This window comes from Pterocles gutturalis, unplaced genomic scaffold (assembly GCF_000699245.1).
Source record: "Pterocles gutturalis isolate BGI_N339 unplaced genomic scaffold, ASM69924v1 scaffold18854, whole genome shotgun sequence".
NCBI classification, from domain to species: Eukaryota; Metazoa; Chordata; class Aves; order Pterocliformes; family Pteroclidae; genus Pterocles; species Pterocles gutturalis.
In genome coordinates, this window is record NW_010131214.1 from 18,173 (window position 1) to 31,549 (window position 13,377).

Below are 13,377 nucleotides of genomic sequence, written 5' to 3' on the forward strand. Positions count from 1 at the left end.
GAAAAGGAAAAGAGGGGGAAAAAAAGAAAAAAAGAAAAAAATACATATGCGTATACAAAAATAAATAAAAGACAAAAGAAAAAACTGGAGGCCAAGTCCACATGGGTCTGCAGCAACTCACAGAAGGGACAAGGAGTGGGATGGGAACCAGAGCAGACCACTGAGGCAAGGGAGCCCCTTCTCTGCTGGAAACAGCCCACCTGCCAAATCCAGAAATGGGGGGACAAGATGGTATTAACTTCAAGACCTTTTGAGCCCATATGAAGTGGTTTGAGCATTGCACATATTTAATACCTGCACGGGCAGACAGCTCTGTGTCTCTGCCCGGGAGAAGGGCAAAGTGGCTGGGGGGGGGGTCGCCTTTGGGATTTCAAGGATCTCTTTGCTATCCATGAGGCTCTGGGGAGGGAACAACAGCAGCATGCACTCAGCGACGAGGAATACAAGTAAATAACCTGCTGTTTGGAAAAGCAAGTGTTTTTATAGACCCTGCTTGGCCCATCTCCTCTCTGAGCTGGTTAAGACAGGAGGATGACTTGCAGCCACAAAGCCTCGCGTGAGATCTGGAAGGGGTCCCTTGTTGATGTTACGGCCGCTGTCTCTTGCTCTAAAGGCCAGGCTGGTTACACAAGGCCAGGGTGAGAAAAAAAAAAAAAAAAAAAAAAGGAGAATTTGGTCAACAGCCCCAACAACTTTAATACTTGTGTGATTGCCATTGTCTGCACTGACTCTCACATGACTGGGACCATGTCATGGAGACGTGGTCCCATGGCAGAGCCTGGGGGGGCAGATTGTCCCCTACCTCTCCACATCACAGCCAGTCCACCCAGTGAAAAACACCATGACATTTTTCCAGAACAACTGCACAAGTTCTGCAGAAATGTGCTTCAACCACAGATGAACTGCATTACCAAATCCCCACATAGTGCTCGCTGCTCTATTTGTGCACAACACATATTCCTCTAATCGTCTCATATGCTGGCTGTGTTTTGTGCCTGCATTTGTCACCTGCTTCCCCAGGTCAGCTACGTCCTGGCCCAATGGAAGCAGCATCATTTCTTTTTGGTACATCACCTGTACCTTGGATACTCCAGTATTCCTCACCTTGCCTTGCGATAAAGCACTGATAAAGCCTCTTAACCGTTCTCTGGGAACTGTAAAAGCATCCACAAGACAGGTTGCATGCCCAGACCCAGCAAAACGTGCAAACAATATCAATGGTGCCAACGTGGGGTGAGTGAGAAAATCCAGCCCTTGGGTAGCTATGGCCATCCCACCTGCACTGTGATTTTCTGGAAGTGATTTTATTAGCGAGGCAACGCGGGTAAGGAGACGTTCCTCCTGACCCTGTTAATCTCTTGAAAACGTGCAAAAAGCGAGTGAGGTTCAAGCACATTCTGAGCTGTTTCTCATTAGCGTGGGAACCAGAGACATGCCGAGGGGTGGAGCAGGGGTCTGCTTCTCCACGCATCACCCCTGGGGATGCTCTCTGACCCTAAAATGGGGTGACGGGCGCACCCAGCCCCACCAGGATGGGGCTTCCCCTCCTTCTGCAGTAGCGACCATGGCAGCTCTCTCCCCATGCCTTGGGGTCCAGCAAGGACACCCCAACCTCATAGCGCGTCACTGGGGGCCAGAGGTGAAAAACTGGATTCACAGGCAGCTTGTCACCACTGCCTGAAGCCCCTGCAAAGTGCCAGGGGAAGAGTCAAACCCTGCGTGCGGCAAAGGGTCAGGGCAGGACGCCCAAGAGAAGAGATGGGAGGGTGGGAACATGGAGAAGGGAGGGGAGCGGAGATGTTTTGGAAGAGCAAAAAGGAGGAATGAGAAGCATGCCACAAGAGCACGGGCCAGCTACCGAGGAAGGGAGATGCACGACAGAGCACGACAGCCTGTCTGCAGTCAGAGGTGGTAGCAGCCCAGCCACCAGGACACTCACAGTGGGTTGAAATCTGATGGAAAAGGGGTGCAAAGGCTTGTGCTAACACAAAGAGATGTAATGACCTCAGGCATCTCTTCCAGCCCTAGGTTTGACAGTACCAGCACACATCTCTTATCAAAAATGCGAATCTCATCCTAATAACAAGCACCAGCTATTGCAACCACCAGAAGCATCACATGCACTCCTGCACTTGTCCCAGACTTGCAGGGGTTTAAAACAAACATTTCTCCTGCCTTGAAATCAAGGGCAAACCCCGACAAAGAGCAGGGAAATGCCTTTCCTCCTGTGTATTCCCGTCAGCAGGTAAAACCAGTACACTACTCTCTGCACAGGAGCAAAGATTAATTAGATTGCTATTAAATTGCAGCAGGGGAGTTTAAGGTTAGGTAGGAGCAGAGTCAGCAGCTTTGCTGGCATGCACAGGGTCCCAATGACATCCATGGATGCGGTGCTTCCCTCCTCAGGACCACGTGTGGCACATACAGACGTATAAGAGAAACCCAGGACTCGTCGGTCTGCTGAGCCGCCTCCATGGACCAGGACTGGGCCTTTTACCGGCTTGCTGGAAATAAGGGGTGAGCCAAACCACATGTTTGGGAGAAGGCGAGGGCTGCACTAGCATCATCTAAACCTCTCGCAGCCCAGAGCAGGATGAAGTCCGAGGGCTGGCACATCCCTCAGCCTCCAGCTGCAGTGAAGGGCATGTGAGCTGGTCACGGTTTTACACAACAAGCTTCAAGGTCCACCAGAACGAAACGACCCTGTGAGGCTAAAATAATTTGTTCCTCTATCTGACAGCATGCAGTGGGAGAAGAGCAAACTCCTGCACAGCCTGCAGGGCTGTGGCAGATGAGGAACCCCCGTCCTTGGTGAAGAGCCCTTTCCCTGATGAACCAGCTGCTGTGCAAGGCGATTAGCAGTAATTAGCCCTTCCTTTCCCTGCTGCTGCGGGGCTTGGGCACATCCCATCCAGGACCCACTGGCCCCCGTGGGCCAGCAGCAGGGTGTTTGCCCTGCAAGTCACAGTGCCAGCTGCACCACTACACCGATGGGGCTGGCTGCCCTTTCTCAGCTCCCCTCTGCTGCCGGTTCATTTTTCTGCTCAGATGTCCTGGGGTTGGGAGAGCTTTGAAAAATAATCGCTTTACTGTTTAGGATTATAAATCAGTGTTGAAAAGTTGGAGAGCAAAACTCATCCAACTCTTACTGACACTATCCTAGGCTCAGGGTAAATGATAGGGGAGTTTTTTTGTCTAATTTTAACAACCTTGCTAGTAATCAGAAGGCAGAAACAGTTCAACAGTTCAAGTTCCAGTGAGTGCAGCAGCTTCGGGGACTGAGATCTTCCCATCCCCAGACATCTGCCCTGCTCTGGGGCCAGAAATCCTGCAGGTTTCAGCTCTCATGCAGCCATAGATGCACAGAGATAAGTAGTATCACAGAATCACAGTATGTTAGAGATTGGAAGGGACCTCGAAATATCATCTAGTCCAATCCCCCTGCCGGAGCAGGACACCTAGATCAGTAGGAGTGCTGGCATCATCTATACATTAATCCCTCCTCTGCTGAGGCCACCTTGCCTGTCTCCAAGGCAGAGCCATCCACAATGTCCAGCCAGCACTTGCCGTAGGCCAGGTCCTGCTGGAAGATCCCTATGCAAACCCTTACTGCATCCCTACAGCTTTTAGAGACTGACTTTTCGGAGGGAAAGGGCAGCAGCAAAGCCCCAGCCCGTTTCGACCCCAATCATGGTCGGGCTCTTAGCACGTGGGGAAGATTTTGGGTGTCCAAATGCTGGGAAAGGGATGAGCGCAGGAGGGAGGGAACCTCCTTGCAGCCCAGGTATGGCCAGTGCAGCCTCACATGGATCTGGACCCCCAGAAATAACGAGCGGCAAGACCCTCGCTGTGCAGCAACCCCATGGACACCCAGGAGACGCACCCTCTCAAGGGCAGCCCCAAGCTGCTTCTCTTGGAAAACAGACTAAGTTGGAGTCCAAGTGATTCAGATGGCTACCACTTATTTTATCCAGCAGTCCCATTTTCCTGGCCACAGGCTGCTTTCAGGAAGCTATTTGCAAAAAGGGCATACAGCCTTTGTTCTTAACTCACAGTGCGCTCATACCATCCCAGTCATTAACCGAGCTGCTAAACGAGCTTTGATACAGCCCCACACCGGGCGTCCACTGCAGCCCTACCAATGCGGCTAATCTTCAGGAAACAGTAAAAATAAGCCAGTAAGCCATCCAGCACTCTGAGCCCTTGGCTTTGCCATTTTCCAGAAACTCAGGGGCTGCTAACCAGCTGATCCAAGGTAGAATTTCTAGTAATTTCCTCCAATTAGTATCTTTTTCCCTTATTTCATTTACACAATTTTCTGCAGAAAGCTTTACCGTACCGTGTGGTTTCTCATGTTTTACAAGGGACAGACAAACACCTTCTTGAAACAGCGACCGAGTGCCCAAGCTGGGCTTAAAGAAACCCGGCGCTTTCTAGTAATACCTTACTCTAGAAATACCTTAATATGGGAAAAACTTCAAGCTTTGCTTTAACTTTGCCCCCTCTGTTTTCCTGGGGACTTTGCCATATGAAAAGACACAGCAGAGCCCTTTGCTTATCCAGAATCCCTCCTTCTCTTCCCAGCGCCACAGGGTGGACTGCTGGTCTGAAAACGTGCTCTCAAAAGCTTTGTTATGTGGCTGTTTTCCCTGTCATTTTTCAGAAGGAACATCCAGGCGATATTTCGCAGCAAATAAAAGCCAGGCGTGAGAGCCCGACTTTCCTGGCAGCCACTCGGGGCGTGAAGCTGGCAGGTGACCACATGCTGCTGGCTTGCGCTGGAAAAAACACCCCTGTCCCACTTCTGAACTGATTCAAAGCTGAAAATCCTAACGCTCCCTTCCCTAACCCTCCAGACAAGAGAAAACAAATTTTTCTATGACATAGCTTAAAAGCAAAAAAATTTGCAGAAGCCTAAATACCCAACTTGCTTCTGGGAAGTGGGGAGACTGCACCCCTGGGAGCAGCTGGGTTTCCTACAGCTTGCACCGGCGGTGGGGAGACCTGGCTTCTTCGGGAAAGAGCATCTACAATAACGGGCTGCGATGGGGGATGGCGGGGGAATTTGAGAGCCATAGCTTGGAAACCGTCACCGTAGGTCGAAATATCACCTGAAATACAGACCGCCCTTCCCACCAATACAAAAGATCCTGTTTCGTACCCCTGCAAAACTGGGTTTGCATTCTCTGGTTTTTGGGATAGTCTCAAGCTTGCTGAGCCCAGATTTAATGCTATCAGGTGTGGAACAGAGCAAAACAGTCCTGCAAAGTTCTTTAAAGTTCATTAAAATCCTTCTTGGAGCTATGTGGGTGCTGCTCAGTTCCACTAAGCCAGGGCTGACAAGTGTGGCTGAAACACATCAGGCTTCGACCCTAAACCCCATGTCAGAGCAGAAGCCTCTCTCCTGACTCCTCTTTTCCTCTGCCCACTTCCCACACACCCAGCAGCTGCCCCTTCATCTTCACTTACACTATCATCAAACAGCGGCAACGACAGAAAGAAATTCATTTCTGCAGTCAAGAGTCGGATGTTATTTTGGGAAGGGAAAAATCACTATGATAAAAAAGGAAAGAAATCACCAAGATAACAAAGACAGACCCCAGAGAGGTGGTGATGGTCACCGAGGAGGTCGGCTGGAGCAGACCATGTGTGCTACCAGAGCAGGGGGTGGGCATGGGCACGATGCGGGGGCTCCCCATGCCGCCAGAGGGGACAGCGATGTGGAGCACTTGCCTGCCATTACAGACAAGCCCTTGAACAAAGCAGAGAGGAATCTCCTTTGTGCTCAGGAACATTATGGGTTGGAAACATTACAGGGGATAAGCGGTCCATTAAAAAAAAAAAATAAAATTCAGTAAATGTCAGCTTGCTAAGTGCTTTGGGGAGCCTACTCCTTGTATGTGTACCCTGCAGCCAGCCCACACACACTGCCCCAGCAATGCTGAAGCTTGCTTGGTGCTCCACATCCCTGCGCTGGGATTTGGGACCTCCAAATCTGGGGTATGTTCCCCTTGGGCACATCATTGGGAAGCCAGCCTGCTGTTTGCTATGTATTTTTGTTGCTGAAAGAAGTAGCTAGTCCCCATCCTGGCGATGAGCCAGGGAATTAAGTTTGCAAAGGAAAAGATTCAATTATTTAATTGGGTTCTTTAATATTCTGAAAATGAACATGGGCTGCCAAATCAAACAGAATTAAAACACTGGCACAAACGGGAGGGAAAAAATTACGTGAACTTTTTGATTCATATGCTGGCTGAAAGCCCCTCCCTAGAGCTGCCTTTTAGGCTTTCAACAGTTTGTCTCACCAAGTGAGGACAAACGACAGTGCTCACATGTTGGGACTCCTGTGTTTCGCTTTGCCTTCCTGCTAGCACAGGATGACACAACCCTTGCTCATGCTGGTGGCGGAGGATCAGTCTCTTGTGCTCAGAGAGGAGAGAGAAAAAGAGAAGGAAAAGAACAAAAAGCGAGATTTCTAAGTCCAGATTGACCCAAGCACACGGCGTCTCCTCCACGTGCCTCTGTACCTCTCCTTAGACCCACACAAGCAGTCTCTGCACTCTCGGCAGAAGAGGATGCTCCTCTCTCCTCAACTGTCACAAGGCTTTTGGAGAGGTGTACAAATCCCTGCCCCATGCTTTGCCACCCTCTGCCGTGCCGGCGCAGTGCAGAAATATCAAGTCCTTGTTTTGAAGCACTAGCACCTCACGTATTAATTGCTGTTAACACCTTATGGTTCAACTGCATTTTCCCCTTCTTTTTCTTTTCAGATTAAAGGAGGTGACGCTTGGCCCCTCAACCAGCCCGTTTTGCCTTTTCTCTCAGCAAAGCCGGGGAGCCTCCTGCAGCATTTGCTGCCGGCTGAGCTGAGATGAGCTGGAGCCAAGCCTCTGGAAGCAGCAGAGGTGTGACCTGGTTTAACACGAAAGCCCCGGGACAGCATTTTTACATGCCGTGCATGATGGGTTTGTAGGAAAACATTAAGAAAAGGCAAAGAGGACTGACAGCAGGTCCTGGGCCAGCGCCGAGGACTGCGAGCATGTACCACACGTTCCTCCAGCCATCTCCAAAGGGACTCTGGAAGAGCTCGGGGGAGCTCAGTCCTCGGAAGGTTGTTGGGGTGGTACCTGCAAGCAAGGACATGCCTTCATAGCATTCACTGGCATCCCTCTCAGCACAGAAAAGAGAACGGCTCTGCTTCTCTCAGGCTAACCTAACCCATGGGCACGCATCACCAGGGAGAAAAGACAGCAGGGCACTTTTTGCTTATTTAATTTTTCAGCTAAGTCAAGTCCATCACAAGGGCGCAAGCACCGACTCAGGCTGCAGGCTTTTGGAGCAGGACTGTCCCTTTGTCCTACAGGTGGGTTTCTGCACTGCCTTTGGGCTGTTCCAGTACTGCCCAAAGAGCAACACTTCTTTTCCCCTTTCGGACAGACAACCACATACGGCGAGCAAAGTTACACCCAAGGCCAAAACCAGCCTCATTAAGAGAAGCAGAAAGGAGAAACCAGCTTCACTGACAGCTGTGAGACACGCTAATTACTGTACGTGTTACGGTTTTGCCCCTGGCTGGTAGCAAAACACCACAACAACTGCTCACTCACCCTCCCCTCTCCTGGGCATGGGGGAGAGAATTAAAGGGGTAAAGGGAAAAGACAGTCCTGGGCTGAGATAAGAACAATTTAAAAACTGAACTGCAATAATAATGAAAATAATAATGATAATAATAATACTGTATACAAATACACAAATAAATGATACATGGTGGTAATGCTCACCACCCTATAACCAAGGCTCAGCCCGTTCCCAGCAACAATCCTGGAGCAAGGAGTGTCCCAAAATTGCAATCCCAGAAAGGAGATAAAAGCCTGAGCATCCAAGACCAAGCCAACCAAGACAGTGAGACGAACTGGAGTGAGAGGGAAAACTTCCAGACAGAGCCTCATCTCTATACTGGGCATGACATTCATGATATGGAATAAACCACTGGCCAATTTGGATCTCAGTCTTCAACCTGAGGTCGAATCCTGGGCTGGTCACTGGGGCTGTTCTCCCTCCCAGCTTCTCCTGCCCCTGCAGACACGGGCACAGCAGAGAAGCTGGAAAGTCCTTGACCGTCCTGGCAGCAACTCTAAACATCAATATGTGATCAGCTTCTTCTCAGCACAAATCCAAACACAGCCTCAACTAGCTACTGTGAAGAAAGTTAACTCTGTCCCAGCTGAAACCAGGACAGTAAGAGACACAGTAAGAGACAGTGACTATTGCCAGTGCTTCTAGCAGGCAACGTGGTTTCTAAAAAAGTGTAAGTGCTGCATTTTTAAAATATATAGTGGCTTGGTCAGCTATCTCTAGAGTCACTAGGTAATGCAGAAGTGGTGTATCTACTTTGTTATCTCCATGATTTCCCTATCAATATCAGACTTTTCTTAATTTTCAGGTTGCTGATGAAGTCTCCCAAGCCTGCACTGCCATGGACACCAACCAGGAGTACCTGGACTAGCAGTTCCTGCTGGACCCCGCTTGCAGAGCTGGTTGACCAAGCGGCTCTGAGATACCACCCAGCTGACCTGGGCAGTTTAAGAACACCAGACACTTCCCGAAGCCCACGTGGCCGTGCCATGCCAGTCCTTAAACCACCACCCATCTGCCTCTCTCGGGACACCCACGTGGCCGTGCCATGCCAGTCCTTAAACCACCACCCATCTGCCTCTCTCGGGACACCCACCCTCAGGCCGTCGGCCAGCCGGGCTGGTGGATCAGGGCAGAGGTTTCTGGGCCAACCCAGGAGAAAGGCTGCAAATGCCCTTTGCTCTTGCTGCTACTTCTGCCCAGTACTGGAAAGTGCTGGATGGTTTTTTTTGGCCTGCTGAAAAGAAATAACTTTTGCCTGAATTTTGCCCGAGGTTGCTCATTTTCATCTACAGCCTGATGTACAAAAAGCTCTCCTATTTCAGATGTGATTCTTCAGCATTTTCTTAAGCCCTCGAGCCTCTCACACAATCGCCTTGGCACCAAAGCTAGAAAAGCTTAGTCATGGCCTATGTCCCTCCTGTGCCAAGGAGGGCAGAAATGAAAACCACCACATTCAAAGCTAGTCGATGGACTAAATCCCAGCCTAGAGCTAACAAGCTAGAGAGGCATGGCAGAAAGGAGAATTTGCCCTAGGCAAGGCATCCAGGCAAGCAGACATTAGCCACGTGGCCACCTCAGTTAAAAGAAAGCAACTTCCAACTCCACAAAACATAAGCTTTCAGACCAATAAGCAAATAGGAAAAACTCAGGAGGAGAGGACTTGAAAAAGAAGTTTGCATTATCAAGTATTTCCCAAGCACGTGAGAGCTGAACTCTGCCGCAAGGAAACAGAAACAATCCTCCCTCCCCACAGCAGCGGATGCTGGAGCTCTCATCTCTCCCTGCTCTCCCATCCCAGCCTTGCCATCGCCCCTCAGGAAGCTGTGCATCCACCGCTGGCTGCAGCCTTTCAAACCTCAGGAAAATCCTAACCTTACCTTAAAAGTTCAGATTTCTAAAGAAAAACTCGCATCATTTTTCTTTCACTTATTCCTGTGATTTTTAGGAGTTTAACACCGAAGCTTACCTGTGAATCATTCCCCAGGTGGACTGAAGACTTCCCCCGAGCTGTGATTTCAGGACAGCCCCCAGACCTGTGGGCTGGATATTAAAAGTGGGCAGCTCCACAATCGTAGTGACCACTATGGCTTTCTCTTTCATTTTTTCTTATTTCTGAAGGAAAAAACAAAGCAAAAGAAAACCTCATGAAATGCTTCGCTTGTTTTTAAAGCAGGAATTCCTAGCCTGACTGCTGACACCATCTGAACCGGACGCTGCTGCAGTTAGTGCTCAAGAGGGTGCTGGAGTGGAGTCTGCCATGGAGCAAAGGCAGCCACACCAAACCTCACTCCTCCGTGCCCAGCTTGGCCAGGTTATTGCGCTGGAAGACACAGCTGCAAACGCCCATTGCATGAATCAGGGCAAGACTTTGCCCCTTTTTTGTGCTGAAGAACCACACTGATTTTATATAATGTGTGCACGTGTATCTATACCTGGAGGCAGATACATGTGTTAATCCACAGACCAACTTCAGTAATCAGGGTTGGAAGTACATGAATGACTCCACTGATATTTTTTTCTGGAACAAATACCCGTTCCTGATCTCTGATCTTAAAATAAGTGGAACAATAACATGAAAACAGTCACACTTTTCTGATTGATCCTGACACTGCTGCCACAGATGCATGCCTGCCCTCTGCTAGGAGCAGCCACCTTGGATTAGATCTGTGCCCCTTCTGATTTATTTGTGTTTTGCTCACCCGCTCAGGACAGCAGTAAATGAGGACTGTGCACCATGCAAGGGAAGGGTGAAGCTCAGTGACTTGCTAGCTAACTCTGGTTTAGCTGCACAGCCATAACCGACACCCCAGTGGGAACATCTGTGTGGAGGAAGGTGACGTGAGACAGAACGGGATGCGTAGATTTGGCTCTGCCGCTGTCACGTTTAGTTCTGAAACTAACCTACTGAAGGAAGCTATGGACTGGATGCAATTTTCATTGATTCAGTAGAAAAACTGGTTTTTTGCAGACCTTCTTTGAAGGTCATGAAGATCTCCACTGAGCCATGTGGAGGGGTCAGACTCCAGGAGATGTAAGAGGTGGGTGATACAAAGCAGAACACAGCAGGGCTAAGAGCTGGAGTGACAAATAAACACCTAACGTCATGCTGAGCTAGACAGCAGGAGCAACCAGTGAAACTCCATGTGATGCATCGCAAAAGAGATGAGTTTGACAAAGGGCTCAAGGAAACCAAGATAACAGGTCCACAGATACCGTCAAGGAGCTTTTGGGAAGAAAACGTGTGGGAGAAAGAAACTTCTGAAGACATGAAGGGCTGGGCAAAGTCTTAATGGGGTAACAAATGCAGAGAGGAGTTAACTGCAAAATAAGAGCTTGCATTGGTCAAATGGCTAAAGTATGAGGAACTTCACAAGGAAGGACAAGCAATTCAAGTGTCCCTAGTCCTTAAATGGAGAAAAATGCTCAGATACATTGGAAGCAACATCAGGACAAATGTTGTCCGCAAGCTCTGGCAAGGCAGAGGCTGCACAATTGATAGCTGTGGGCAAGACGCTCTGCCAGCTTCAAGAATACCTGGAAGGAACTAGCGACCAGAGCTATTGCTAAACAAATATGCTATCTGGGGAAACATCTTATCTGTAAATACCTTAATGACACAATCCTGCTGCAGCCAGCAAAGGGGAAAAACAACAGGTAAAAACTGTGATAGCAGAACATGACCAGAAACTTGGGCTTCAGGTAGGTCAGGCTGCCCAAAGCCCCAAGGCAGCACTAGAAATGGTGAAAGTAGTCAAAACTAAACTAAAAAGCAACCTGCAGTCTTGGGATACCAAGCAGAGTGAGAAGCCAGTTGCTCCTCCAGCCCTGATGGATCACCCTCAGGGTGAGGAGTCCCACAGTATATTTGTGTTTCCTCCACTGTCACCTACCAGTCGTTTTCTCCACATCGCAGAGAAGGACTCTTGACGGCTCTCTGCCACTGAAGAACAGTCTTTTGCTGCTAAACTGTGCAAATAAACTCCCAGTATGGGATTTTCCAAGTTGCCATTTTAATTTGTTGTGCTAACAACATTCCTGAAACATTCAAACCCCAGGGAATATTGGAGTGACATGAGCCGTAACGGACTAACCAGCGGAGGTTGGATCCCGGAGAACAGCAGCTTCTTTTCAACAAAGATACGGTATTTAGATTACAGACAACTTATCAGCAGTTAAATTAAGGGGACTTTATTGGGTGCAAAGTCCCCGCTACTTATCAGATCGATGACAAAGAGTGGGGTTCTCCTTCCCCCAAGCACCATGGGGAACAGCAGCAGCGAGGGGCACGCTGCAGTCGCTGCCGCCTGCTTGCTGAGCCTGCCCCCGAGAGCAGCCCTCTGCCAGGAACATGTGGGGATATTTCCATTTTAGGAAGGGAGATGTTATTTCGCTTCTTCTGGCTGACATTGATCTATGCAGTTTGACACTGGTGAGGGACAGAGCCCTTGCAAAACACACCCTGCTGTCCACAGGACTTCCCCTTTGCAGCAGATCTCCCTGTCTCCTTTGTACTCAGGCGCTTAGAGTGGTTGCAAACAGAAAGGCAGATGCAAGGATCGATTTGGGAACAATCACTTCAGAGTGAACAATTATTGCGAATAGATGCGAAATACTGCTTAGAATCATGTACTACTAAGTGACATGGCTTTGTTCTGAGCTGCAGAACACATCATCTAAGCAAGCAATTGCAGGACACACTGTATGGAGAAATGGCCCTTCAACATGGACACACAAAAACCCCCCAAAACACCTCACTGAAGCCTGAGGGACAGTAAATATCACAAGGGCAGCACCGTGTTTGAATGAGAGCTACGGCAGCTCCAAACTCAAAGCTATACGAGCCAAATAAACCATGTGTCTGGCCAGTCCAGGTCAGCCCAGCACCCTGCACCTTCACTTCATCCAGACAATTTCTGCCAGCTATTCAGTCGATTGCACTTCTGCTTTGCTTTGAAATACTCCTGCGGTGATGGTGGACAGGATTTGCCACCTTGCAGAGTCCCCGAGCCAGCTTTCAAGGCTGAGGATGCTGTGGCACACAGCCCCACTCTGCTCTGCTGCATGGTCACAACACTGAGCAGGTTCCATCAGGGACATGAGGAAAGGGGAACTGGGACAAGGGTTCCTGCTTGCACGTACAACTCACCAAAACCTGGCTTCATGCTAGTGGCTGGCCCCAGCTAACATTAAACCAGTAAGCAAATCCTACGGGGCAATGTACCTGGCCGAGCCTTCCTCCCACGCTGGATTCATTGCCAGCCAGGGCTGTGCCAGTGGCCTTGGTGCTTGGCCACCCACCAACGTGGGCGTCCAAAGGAGGAACCTCCGTGGAGAGCAGAGGCAATGGGACACGAGATGGCAATGAGACCATCAGAGAAGTGCTGCTTTTCCTACCCTCGACAGGGAAGGAAAGATTGCTGAGTCACCAGAAGTGGTCCAGCAGAGGATGCGGCTTCCAGGCCACCGGGACCACGAAGCATCTGAAGACTTATCACAAGCCACAATGATCTCCAGAGAGCTCGTGTTCAGCCCCAGGCCGATAAGGAGGGAAAGGGCTGTAACCTTAAGGATCAGGGCTGTATTTAAGTAGGACATACACGCTCAGCCCAAAGCACACTCAAGACTGCCGCTTTGATTTCTCCTTGAATGTATTAATGTGCAGAGCGGAAATATCTGGCGTTCAGCTGGGACAACATACAGCACAGCTGGGGACCCTAGAGGAATCTGAGGCTTTCTGAA